Source organism: Zonotrichia albicollis, chromosome 37, assembly GCF_047830755.1.
Source record: "Zonotrichia albicollis isolate bZonAlb1 chromosome 37, bZonAlb1.hap1, whole genome shotgun sequence".
NCBI classification, from domain to species: Eukaryota; Metazoa; Chordata; class Aves; order Passeriformes; family Passerellidae; genus Zonotrichia; species Zonotrichia albicollis.
Genome location: NC_133855.1, coordinates 4,179,136 through 4,192,185, shown reverse-complemented (window position 1 = coordinate 4,192,185; position 13,050 = coordinate 4,179,136).

Below are 13,050 nucleotides of genomic sequence, written 5' to 3'. Positions count from 1 at the left end.
AACTCACCCACCCCGCTTCTGGCTGGCAGATTGCAGGAGCCACTTGCCTCTATCAAACCAGCCCGACTTGGCACTGGTACCCCTTTGGGTCTGGGAACCATCCTATGTATCGTGGATTTTCAGGAGCCAGCCGGCCACTCCCAGCACAAAGGCCCCCAACAGAAACCACATCCCTTTTCCCTGGCAAACAAAACTGACCCGCCCCGCTCCTGGCTGGCAGATTGCAGGAGCCACTTGGCTCTATCAAACCAGCCCGACTCAGCACTGGTGCCACCTTTCATCTGGGAACCATCCTGTGTATTGGGGATTTTCAGGAGCCAGCTGGCCACTCCCAGCCACAGGCCCCCAAACACAAACTACGGCCCTTTTCCCTGGAAGTAAAACAGACCTGCCCATCTTCTGGCTGGCAGATTGCAGGAGCCACATGGCTCTATCAAGCCAGCCCGACTCGGCACCGGTGCCACCTTTCATCTGGGAACCATCATGCGCGGCGTGGATTTTCAGGAGCCAGCCGGCTATTCCCAGCCACAGGCCCCCAAAGACAAACTGCGGCCCTTTTCCCTGGAAGTAAAACTGACCTGTCCATCTTCTGGCTGGCAGATTGCAGGAGCCACTTGGCTCTATCAAACCAGCCCGACTCGGCACCGGTGCCACCTTGGGTCTGGGAACCATCATGCGCGGCGTGGATTTTCAGGAGCCAGCCGGCTATTCCCCGACACAGGCCCCCAAACAGAAACTACGGCCCTTTTCCCTGGAAGTAAAACTGACCTGCCCATCTTCTGGCTGGCAGATTGCAGGAGCCACTTGGCTCTATCAAACCAGCCCGACTCGGCACTGGTGCCCCTTTGGTCTGGGAATCATCCTGCGTATCGTGGATTTTCTGGAGCCAGCAGGCCACTCCCAGCCAGAGGCCCCCAAATACAAACTGTGGGCCTTTTCCCTGCCAAACAAAACTCACCCACCCCGCTTCTGGCTGGCAGATTACAGGAGCCACATGGCTCTATCAAACCAGCCCGACCCGGCACTGGTGCCACCTTTCATCTGGGAACCATCCTGCGTATCGTGGATTTTCAGGAGCCAGCAGGCCATTCCGAGCCACAGGCTCCCGAAAACAAACCACTGCCCTTTTCCCTGGCAAACAAAACTCACGCACCCCGCTCCTGGCTGGCAGATTGCAGGAGACGCTTGGCCCTATCAAACCAGCCGGCTTGGCACTGGTGCCACCATTCATCTGGGAACCATCCTGCGTATCGTGGATTTTCAGGAGCCAGCCGGCCACTCCCAGCCACAGGCGCCCAAACAAAAACTACGGCCCTTTTCCCTGGAAGTAAAACTGACCTGCCCATCTTCTGGCTGGCAGATTGCAGGAGCCACTTGCCTTTATCAAACCAGCCCGACTTGGCACTGGTACCCCTTCGGGTCTGGGAACCATCCTATGTATCGTGGATTTTCAGGAACCAGCCGGCCACTCCCAGCCACAGGCCCCCAACAGAAACCACGGCCCTTTTCCCTGGCAAAAAAAACTGACCCGCCCCGCTCCTGGCTGGCAGATTGCAGGAGACACTTGGCTCTATCAAACCATCCGGACTCGGCACTGGTGCCCCTTCGGTCTGGGAATCATTCTGCGTATCGTGGATTTTCAGGAGCCACCCAGCCACTCCAAGCCACAGGCCCCCAAACACAAACTAGGGCCCTTTTCCCTGGAAAAAAAACTCACACACCCCGCTTCTGGCTGGCAGATTGCAGAAGCCACATGGCTCTATCAAACCAGCCCAACTCGGCACTGGTGCCACCTTGGGTCTGGGAACCATCATGCGCGGCGTGGATTTTAAGGAGCCAGCCGGCGATTCTCAGCCACATGCCCCCAAACACAAACTACGGCCCTTTTCCCTGGAAGTAAAACAGACCTGCCCATCTTCTGGCTGTCAGATTGCAGGAGCCACTTGGCTCTATCAAACCAGCCCGACTCGGCACCGGTGCCATCTTTCATCTGGGAACCATCCTGCGTATCGTGGATTTTCAGGAGACAGCAGGCCATTCCCAGCCACAGGCCCCCCAAAAAAAGCTATGGTCCTTTTCCCTGGAAGTAAAACTGACCTGTCCATCTTCTGGCTGGCAGAATGCAGGAGCCACTTGGCTCTATCAAACCAGCCCGATTTGGCACTGGTGCCCCCTTGGGTCTGGGAACCACCCTGCGTATCGTGGATTTTCAGGAGCCAGCCGGCCACTCCCAGCCACAGGCCCCCAAACACAAACTACGGCCCTTTTCCCTGGAAGTAAAACTGACCTGCCCATCTTCTGGCTGGCAGATTGCAGGAGCCACATGGCTCTATCAAACCAGCCCGACTTGGCAGTGGTGCCAACTTTGGTCTGGGAATCATCCTGAGTATCGTGCATTTTCAGGAGCCAGCCGGCCACTCCCAGCCTCAGGCCCCCAAACACAAACTACCGGCCCTCTTCCCCGGAAGTAAAACTGACCTGTCCATCTTCTGGCTGGCAGATTGCAGGAGCCACTTAGCTCTATCAAACCAGCCCGACTCGGCATTGGTGCCACCTTTTGTCTGGGAACCATCATGCGCGGCGTGGATTTTGAGGAGGCAGCAAGCCACACTCAGCCACAGGGCCCCAAACATATACCACGGCCATTTTCCCTGGAAGAAAATCTTAGCGGCCCACCTTCTGGCTGGCAGATTGCAGGAGCCACTCGGTACTATCAAACCAGCCCGACTTGGCACTGGTGCCACCTTTCATCTGGGAACCATCCTGCGTATCGTGGATTTTCAGGAGCCAGCCGGCCACAGCCAGCCACAGGTCCCCAAACACAAACTACGGCCCTTTTCCCTGGAAGTAAAATAGTCCTGCCCATCTTCTGGCTGGCAGATTGCAGGAGCCACTTGGCTCTATCAAACCAGCCCAACTCGGCACTGGTGCCACCTTTCATCTGGGAACCATCCTGCGCGGCGTGGATTTTAAGGAACCAGCCGGCCATTCAAGGCCACAGGCCCCGGAAAAAAAACCACGGCCTTTTTCCCTGGCAAACAACACTCAGCGACCCCATGTCTGGCTGACAGATTGCAGGAGCCACTTGGCTCTATCAAACCAGCCCGACTCAGCACTGGTGCCACCTTTCATCTGGGAACCATCCTGTGTATTGGGGATTTTCAGGAGCCAGCAGGCCACTCCCAGCCACAGGCCCCCAAACACAAACTACGGCCCTTTTCCCTGGAAGTAAAACTGACCTGCCCATCTTCTGGCTGGCAGATTGCAGGATCCACTTGGCTCTATCAAACCAGCCCGACTCGGCACTGGTGCCACCTTGGGTCTGGGAACCATCCTGCGCGTCGTGGATTTCCAGGAGCCAGCCAGCCATTCCCAGCCACAGGCCCCTGAAAACAAATCACGGCCCTTTTCCCTGGCAAACAAAACTCACCCACCCCGCTTCTGGCTGGCAGATTGCAGGAGCCACTTGCCTCTATCAAACCAGCCCGACTTGGCACTGGTACCTCTTTGGGTCTGGGAACCATCCTATGTATCGTGGATTTTCAGGAGCCAGCCGGCCACTCCCAGCACAAAGGCCCCCAACAGAAACCACATCCCTTTTCCCTGGCAAACAAAACTGACCCGCCCCGCTCCTGGCTGGCAGATTGCAGGAGCCACTTGGCTCTATCAAACCAGCCCGACTCAGCACTGGTGCCACCTTTCATCTGGGAACCATCCTGTGTATTGGGGATTTTCAGGAGCCAGCCGGCCACTCCCAGCCACAGGCCCCCAAACACAAACTACGGCCCTTTTCCCTGGAAGTAAAACAGACCTGCCCATCTTCTGGCTGGCAGATTGCAGGAGCCACATGGCTCTATCAAGCCAGCCCGACTCGGCACCGGTGCCACCTTTCATCTGGGAACCATCATGCGCGGCGTGGATTTTCAGGAGCCAGCCGGCTATTCCCAGCCACAGGCCCCCAAAGACAAACTGCGGCCCTTTTCCCTGGAAGTAAAACTGACCTGTCCATCTTCTGGCTGGCAGATTGCAGGAGCCACTTGGCTCTATCAAACCAGCCCGACTCGGCACTGGTGCCACCTTGGGTCTGGGAACCATCATGCGCGGCGTGGATTTTCAGGAGCCAGCCGGCTATTCCCCGACACAGGCCCCCAAACACAAACTACGGCCCTTTTCCCTGGAAGTAAATCTGACCTGCCCATCTTCTGGCTGGCAGATTGCAGGAGCCACATGGCTCTATCAAACCAGCCCGACTTGGCAGTGGTGCCAACTTTGGTCTGGGAATCATCCTGAGTATCGTGCATTTTCAGGAGCCAGCCGGCCACTCCCAGCCTCAGGCCCCCAAACACAAACTACCGGCCCTCTTCCCCGGAAGTAAAACTGACCTGTCCATCTTCTGGCTGGCAGATTGCAGGAGCCACTTAGCTCTATCAAACCAGCCCGACTCGGCATTGGTGCCACCTTTTGTCTGGGAACCATCATGCGCGGCGTGGATTTTGAGGAGGCAGCAAGCCACACTCAGCCACAGGGCCCCAAACATATACCACGGCCATTTTCCCTGGAAGAAAATCTTAGCGGCCCACCTTCTGGCTGGCAGATTGCAGGAGCCACTCGGTACTATCAAACCAGCCCGACTTGGCACTGGTGCCACCTTTCATCTGGGAACCATCCTGCGTATCGTGGATTTTCAGGAGCCAGCCGGCCACAGCCAGCCACAGGTCCCCAAACACAAACTACGGCCCTTTTCCCTGGAAGTAAAATAGTCCTGCCCATCTTCTGGCTGGCAGATTGCAGGAGCCACTTGGCTCTATCAAACCAGCCCAACTCGGCACTGGTGCCACCTTTCATCTGGGAACCATCCTGCGCGGCGTGGATTTTAAGGAACCAGCCGGCCATTCAAGGCCACAGGCCCCGGAAAAAAAACCACGGCCTTTTTCCCTGGCAAACAACACTCAGCGACCCCATGTCTGGCTGACAGATTGCAGGAGCCACTTGGCTCTATCAAACCAGCCCGACTCAGCACTGGTGCCACCTTTCATCTGGGAACCATCCTGTGTATTGGGGATTTTCAGGAGCCAGCAGGCCACTCCCAGCCACAGGCCCCCAAACACAAACTACGGCCCTTTTCCCTGGAAGTAAAACTGACCTGCCCATCTTCTGGCTGGCAGATTGCAGGAGCCACTTGGCTCTATCAAACCAGCCCGACTCGGCACTGGTGCCACCTTGGGTCTGGGAACCATCCTGCGCGTCGTGGATTTCCAGGAGCCAGCCAGCCATTCCCAGCCACAGGCCCCTGAAAACAAATCACGGCCCTTTTCCCTGGCAAACAAAACTCACCCACCCCGCTTCTGGCTGGCAGATTGCAGGAGCCACTTGCCTCTATCAAACCAGCCCGACTTGGCACTGGTACCTCTTTGGGTCTGGGAACCATCCTATGTATCGTGGATTTTCAGGAGCCAGCCGGCCACTCCCAGCACAAAGGCCCCCAACAGAAACCACATCCCTTTTCCCTGGCAAACAAAACTGACCCGCCCCGCTCCTGGCTGGCAGATTGCAGGAGCCACTTGGCTCTATCAAACCAGCCCGACTCAGCACTGGTGCCACCTTTCATCTGGGAACCATCCTGTGTATTGGGGATTTTCAGGAGCCAGCCGGCCACTCCCAGCCACAGGCCCCCAAACACAAACTACGGCCCTTTTCCCTGGAAGTAAAACAGACCTGCCCATCTTCTGGCTGGCAGATTGCAGGAGCCACATGGCTCTATCAAGCCAGCCCGACTCGGCACCGGTGCCACCTTTCATCTGGGAACCATCATGCGCGGCGTGGATTTTCAGGAGCCAGCCGGCTATTCCCAGCCACAGGCCCCCAAAGACAAACTGCGGCCCTTTTCCCTGGAAGTAAAACTGACCTGTCCATCTTCTGGCTGGCAGATTGCAGGAGCCACTTGGCTCTATCAAACCAGCCCGACTCGGCACCGGTGCCACCTTGGGTCTGGGAACCATCATGCGCGGCGTGGATTTTCAGGAGCCAGCCGGCTATTCCCCGACACAGGCCCCCAAACACAAACTACGGCCCTTTTCCCTGGAAGTAAATCTGACCTGCCCATCTTCTGGCTGGCAGATTGCAGGAGCCACTTGGCTCTATCAAACCAGCCCGACTCGGCACTGGTGCCCCTTTGGCCTGGGAATCATCCTGCATATCGTGGATTTTCAGGAGCCAGCAGGCCACTCCCAGCCACAGGCCCCCAAACACAAACGGTGGGCCATTTCCCTGCCAAACAAAACTGACCCACCCCGCTTCTGGCTGGCAGATTGCAGGAGCCACATGGCTCTATCAAACCAGCCCAACTCGGCACTGGAGCCACCTTTCATCTGGGAACCATCCTGCGTATCGTGGATTTTCAGGAGCCAGTAGGCCATTCGCAGCCACAGGCCCCCAAACACAAACTACGGCCCTTTTCCCTGGAAGTAAAACTGACCTGCCCATCTTCTGGCTGGCAGATTGCAGGAGCCACATGGCTCTATCAAACCAGCCAAACTTGGCAGTGGTGCCAACTTGTGTCTGGCAATCATCCTGAGTATCGTGCATTTTCAGGAGCCAGCCAGCCACTCCCAGCCTCAGGCCCCCAAACACAAACTACCGGCCCTCTTCCCCGGAAGTAAAACTGACCTGTCCATCATCTGGCTGGCAGATTGCAGGAGCCACATGGCTCTATCACACCAGCCCAACTCGGCATTGGTGCCACCTTTTGTCTGGGAACCATCATGCGCGGCGTGGATTTTAAGGAGCCAGCCGGCCATTCCCAGCCACAGGGCCCCAAACACAAACTGCGGCCCTTTTCCCTGGAAGTAAAACTGACATGCCCATCTTCTGGCTGGCAGATTGCAGGAGCCACGCGGTACTATCAAACCAGCCCGACTTGGCACTGGTACCCCTTTGGGTCTGGGAACCATCCTATGTATCGTGGATTTTCAGGAGCCAGCCGGCCACTCCCAGCACAAAGGCCCCCAACAGAAACCACATCCCTTTTCCCTGGCAAACAAAACTGACCCGCCCCGCTCCTGGCTGGCAGATTGCAGGAGCCACTTGGCTCTATCAAACCAGCCCGACTCAGCACTGGTGCCACCTTTCATCTGGGAACCATCCTGTGTATTGGGGATTTTCAGGAGCCAGCCGGCCACTCCCAGCCACAGGCCCCCAAACACAAACTACGGCCCTTTTCCCTGGAAGTAAAACAGACCTGCCCATCTTCTGGCTGGCAGATTGCAGGAGCCACATGGCTCTATCAAGCCAGCCCGACTCGGCACCGGTGCCACCTTTCATCTGGGAACCATCATGCGCGGCGTGGATTTTCAGGAGCCAGCCGGCTATTCCCAGCCACAGGCCCCCAAAGACAAACTGCGGCCCTTTTCCCTGGAAGTAAAACTGACCTGTCCATCTTCTGGCTGGCAGATTGCAGGAGCCACTTGGCTCTATCAAACCAGCCCGACTCGGCACCGGTGCCACCTTGGGTCTGGGAACCATCATGCGCGGCGTGGATTTTCAGGAGCCAGCCGGCTATTCCCCGACACAGGCCCCCAAACAGAAACTACGGCCCTTTTCCCTGGAAGTAAAACTGACCTGCCCATCTTCTGGCTGGCAGATTGCAGGAGCCACTTGGCTCTATCAAACCAGCCCGACTCGGCACTGGTGCCCCTTTGGTCTGGGAATCATCCTGCGTATCGTGGATTTTCTGGAGCCAGCAGGCCACTCCCAGCCAGAGGCCCCCAAATACAAACTGTGGGCCTTTTCCCTGCCAAACAAAACTCACCCACCCCGCTTCTGGCTGGCAGATTGCAGGAGCCACATGGCTCTATCAAACCAGCCCGACCCGGCACTGGTGCCACCTTTCATCTGGGAACCATCCTGCGTATCGTGGATTTTCAGGAGCCAGCAGGCCATTCCGAGCCACAGGCTCCCGAAAACAAACCACTGCCCTTTTCCCTGGCAAACAAAACTCACGCACCCCGCTCCTGGCTGGCAGATTGCAGGAGACGCTTGGCCCTATCAAACCAGCCGGCTTGGCACTGGTGCCACCATTCATCTGGGAACCATCCTGCGTATCGTGGATTTTCAGGAGCCAGCCGGCCACTCCCAGCCACAGGCGCCCAAACAAAAACTACGGCCCTTTTCCCTGGAAGTAAAACTGACCTGCCCATCTTCTGGCTGGCAGATTGCAGGAGCCACTTGCCTTTATCAAACCAGCCCGACTTGGCACTGGTACCCCTTCGGGTCTGGGAACCATCCTATGTATCGTGGATTTTCAGGAACCAGCCGGCCACTCCCAGCCACAGGCCCCCAACAGAAACCACGGCCCTTTTCCCTGGCAAAAAAAACTGACCCGCCCCGCTCCTGGCTGGCAGATTGCAGGAGACACTTGGCTCTATCAAACCATCCGGACTCGGCACTGGTGCCCCTTCGGTCTGGGAATCATTCTGCGTATCGTGGATTTTCAGGAGCCACCCAGCCACTCCAAGCCACAGGCCCCCAAACACAAACTAGGGCCCTTTTCCCTGGAAAAAAAACTCACACACCCCGCTTCTGGCTGGCAGATTGCAGAAGCCACATGGCTCTATCAAACCAGCCCAACTCGGCACTGGTGCCACCTTGGGTCTGGGAACCATCATGCGCGGCGTGGATTTTAAGGAGCCAGCCGGCGATTCTCAGCCACATGCCCCCAAACACAAACTACGGCCCTTTTCCCTGGAAGTAAAACAGACCTGCCCATCTTCTGGCTGTCAGATTGCAGGAGCCACTTGGCTCTATCAAACCAGCCCGACTCGGCACCGGTGCCATCTTTCATCTGGGAACCATCCTGCGTATCGTGGATTTTCAGGAGACAGCAGGCCATTCCCAGCCACAGGCCCCCCAAAAAAAGCTATGGTCCTCTTCCCTGGAAGTAAAACTGACCTGTCCATCTTCTGGCTGGCAGAATGCAGGACCCACTTGGCTCTATCAAACCAGCCCGATTTGGCACTGGTGCCCCCTTGGGTCTGGGAACCACCCTGCGTATCGTGGATTTTCAGGAGCCAGCCGGCCACTCCCAGCCACAGGCCCCCAAACACAAACTACGGCCCTTTTCCCTGGAAGTAAAACTGACCTGCCCATCTTCTGGCTGGCAGATTGCAGGAGCCACATGGCTCTATCAAACCAGCCCGACTTGGCAGTGGTGCCAACTTTGGTCTGGGAATCATCCTGAGTATCGTGCATTTTCAGGAGCCAGCCGGCCACTCCCAGCCTCAGGCCCCCAAACACAAACTACCGGCCCTCTTCCCCGGAAGTAAAACTGACCTGTCCATCTTCTGGCTGGCAGATTGCAGGAGCCACTTAGCTCTATCAAACCAGCCCGACTCGGCACTGGTGCCACCTTTCATCTGCGAACCATCCTGCGTGTCCTGGATTTTCAGGAGGCAGCAAGCCACACTCAGCCACAGGGCCCCAAACATATACCACGGCCATTTTCCCTGGAAGAAAATCTTAGCGGCCCACCTTCTGGCTGGCAGATTGCAGGAGCCACTCGGTACTATCAAACCAGCCCGACTTGGCACTGGTGCCACCTTTCATCTGGGAACCATCCTGCGTATCGTGGATTTTCAGGAGCCAGCCGGCCACAGCCAGCCACAGGTCCCCAAACACAAACTACGGCCCTTTTCCCTGGAAGTAAAATAGTCCTGCCCATCTTCTGGCTGGCAGATTGCAGGAGCCACTTGGCTCTATCAAACCAGCCCAACTCGGCACTGGTGCCACCTTTCATCTGGGAACCATCCTGCGCGGCGTGGATTTTAAGGAACCAGCCGGCCATTCAAGGCCACAGGCCCCGGAAAAAAAACCACGGCCTTTTTCCCTGGCAAACAACACTCAGCGACCCCATGTCTGGCTGACAGATTGCAGGAGCCACTTGGCTCTATCAAACCAGCCCGACTCAGCACTGGTGCCACCTTTCATCTGGGAACCATCCTGTGTATTGGGGATTTTCAGGAGCCAGCAGGCCACTCCCAGCCACAGGCCCCCAAACACAAACTACGGCCCTTTTCCCTGGAAGTAAAACTGACCTGCCCATCTTCTGGCTGGCAGATTGCAGGAGCCACTTGGCTCTATCAAACCAGCCCGACTCGGCACTGGTGCCACCTTGGGTCTGGGAACCATCCTGCGCGTCGTGGATTTCCAGGAGCCAGCCAGCCATTCCCAGCCACAGGCCCCTGAAAACAAATCACGGCCCTTTTCCCTGGCAAACAAAACTCACCCACCCCGCTTCTGGCTGGCAGATTGCAGGAGCCACTTGCCTCTATCAAACCAGCCCGACTTGGCACTGGTACCTCTTTGGGTCTGGGAACCATCCTATGTATCGTGGATTTTCAGGAGCCAGCCGGCCACTCCCAGCACAAAGGCCCCCAACAGAAACCACATCCCTTTTCCCTGGCAAACAAAACTGACCCGCCCCGCTCCTGGCTGGCAGATTGCAGGAGCCACTTGGCTCTATCAAACCAGCCCGACTCAGCACTGGTGCCACCTTTCATCTGGGAACCATCCTGTGTATTGGGGATTTTCAGGAGCCAGCCGGCCACTCCCAGCCACAGGCCCCCAAACACAAACTACGGCCCTTTTCCCTGGAAGTAAAACAGACCTGCCCATCTTCTGGCTGGCAGATTGCAGGAGCCACATGGCTCTATCAAGCCAGCCCGACTCGGCACCGGTGCCACCTTTCATCTGGGAACCATCATGCGCGGCGTGGATTTTCAGGAGCCAGCCGGCTATTCCCAGCCACAGGCCCCCAAAGACAAACTGCGGCCCTTTTCCCTGGAAGTAAAACTGACCTGTCCATCTTCTGGCTGGCAGATTGCAGGAGCCACTTGGCTCTATCAAACCAGCCCGACTCGGCACTGGTGCCACCTTGGGTCTGGGAACCATCATGCGCGGCGTGGATTTTCAGGAGCCAGCCGGCTATTCCCCGACACAGGCCCCCAAACACAAACTACGGCCCTTTTCCCTGGAAGTAAATCTGACCTGCCCATCTTCTGGCTGGCAGATTGCAGGAGCCACATGGCTCTATCAAACCAGCCCGACTTGGCAGTGGTGCCAACTTTGGTCTGGGAATCATCCTGAGTATCGTGCATTTTCAGGAGCCAGCCGGCCACTCCCAGCCTCAGGCCCCCAAACACAAACTACCGGCCCTCTTCCCCGGAAGTAAAACTGACCTGTCCATCTTCTGGCTGGCAGATTGCAGGAGCCACTTAGCTCTATCAAACCAGCCCGACTCGGCATTGGTGCCACCTTTTGTCTGGGAACCATCATGCGCGGCGTGGATTTTGAGGAGGCAGCAAGCCACACTCAGCCACAGGGCCCCAAACATATACCACGGCCATTTTCCCTGGAAGAAAATCTTAGCGGCCCACCTTCTGGCTGGCAGATTGCAGGAGCCACTCGGTACTATCAAACCAGCCCGACTTGGCACTGGTGCCACCTTTCATCTGGGAACCATCCTGCGTATCGTGGATTTTCAGGAGCCAGCCGGCCACAGCCAGCCACAGGTCCCCAAACACAAACTACGGCCCTTTTCCCTGGAAGTAAAATAGTCCTGCCCATCTTCTGGCTGGCAGATTGCAGGAGCCACTTGGCTCTATCAAACCAGCCCAACTCGGCACTGGTGCCACCTTTCATCTGGGAACCATCCTGCGCGGCGTGGATTTTAAGGAACCAGCCGGCCATTCAAGGCCACAGGCCCCGGAAAAAAAACCACGGCCTTTTTCCCTGGCAAACAACACTCAGCGACCCCATGTCTGGCTGACAGATTGCAGGAGCCACTTGGCTCTATCAAACCAGCCCGACTCAGCACTGGTGCCACCTTTCATCTGGGAACCATCCTGTGTATTGGGGATTTTCAGGAGCCAGCAGGCCACTCCCAGCCACAGGCCCCCAAACACAAACTACGGCCCTTTTCCCTGGAAGTAAAACTGACCTGCCCATCTTCTGGCTGGCAGATTGCAGGAGCCACTTGGCTCTATCAAACCAGCCCGACTCGGCACTGGTGCCACCTTGGGTCTGGGAACCATCCTGCGCGTCGTGGATTTCCAGGAGCCAGCCAGCCATTCCCAGCCACAGGCCCCTGAAAACAAATCACGGCCCTTTTCCCTGGCAAACAAAACTCACCCACCCCGCTTCTGGCTGGCAGATTGCAGGAGCCACTTGCCTCTATCAAACCAGCCCGACTTGGCACTGGTACCTCTTTGGGTCTGGGAACCATCCTATGTATCGTGGATTTTCAGGAGCCAGCCGGCCACTCCCAGCACAAAGGCCCCCAACAGAAACCACATCCCTTTTCCCTGGCAAACAAAACTGACCCGCCCCGCTCCTGGCTGGCAGATTGCAGGAGCCACTTGGCTCTATCAAACCAGCCCGACTCAGCACTGGTGCCACCTTTCATCTGGGAACCATCCTGTGTATTGGGGATTTTCAGGAGCCAGCCGGCCACTCCCAGCCACAGGCCCCCAAACACAAACTACGGCCCTTTTCCCTGGAAGTAAAACAGACCTGCCCATCTTCTGGCTGGCAGATTGCAGGAGCCACATGGCTCTATCAAGCCAGCCCGACTCGGCACCGGTGCCACCTTTCATCTGGGAACCATCATGCGCGGCGTGGATTTTCAGGAGCCAGCCGGCTATTCCCAGCCACAGGCCCCCAAAGACAAACTGCGGCCCTTTTCCCTGGAAGTAAAACTGACCTGTCCATCTTCTGGCTGGCAGATTGCAGGAGCCACTTGGCTCTATCAAACCAGCCCGACTCGGCACCGGTGCCACCTTGGGTCTGGGAACCATCATGCGCGGCGTGGATTTTCAGGAGCCAGCCGGCTATTCCCCGACACAGGCCCCCAAACACAAACTACGGCCCTTTTCCCTGGAAGTAAATCTGACCTGCCCATCTTCTGGCTGGCAGATTGCAGGAGCCACTTGGCTCTATCAAACCAGCCCGACTCGGCACTGGTGCCCCTTTGGCCTGGGAATCATCCTGCATATCGTG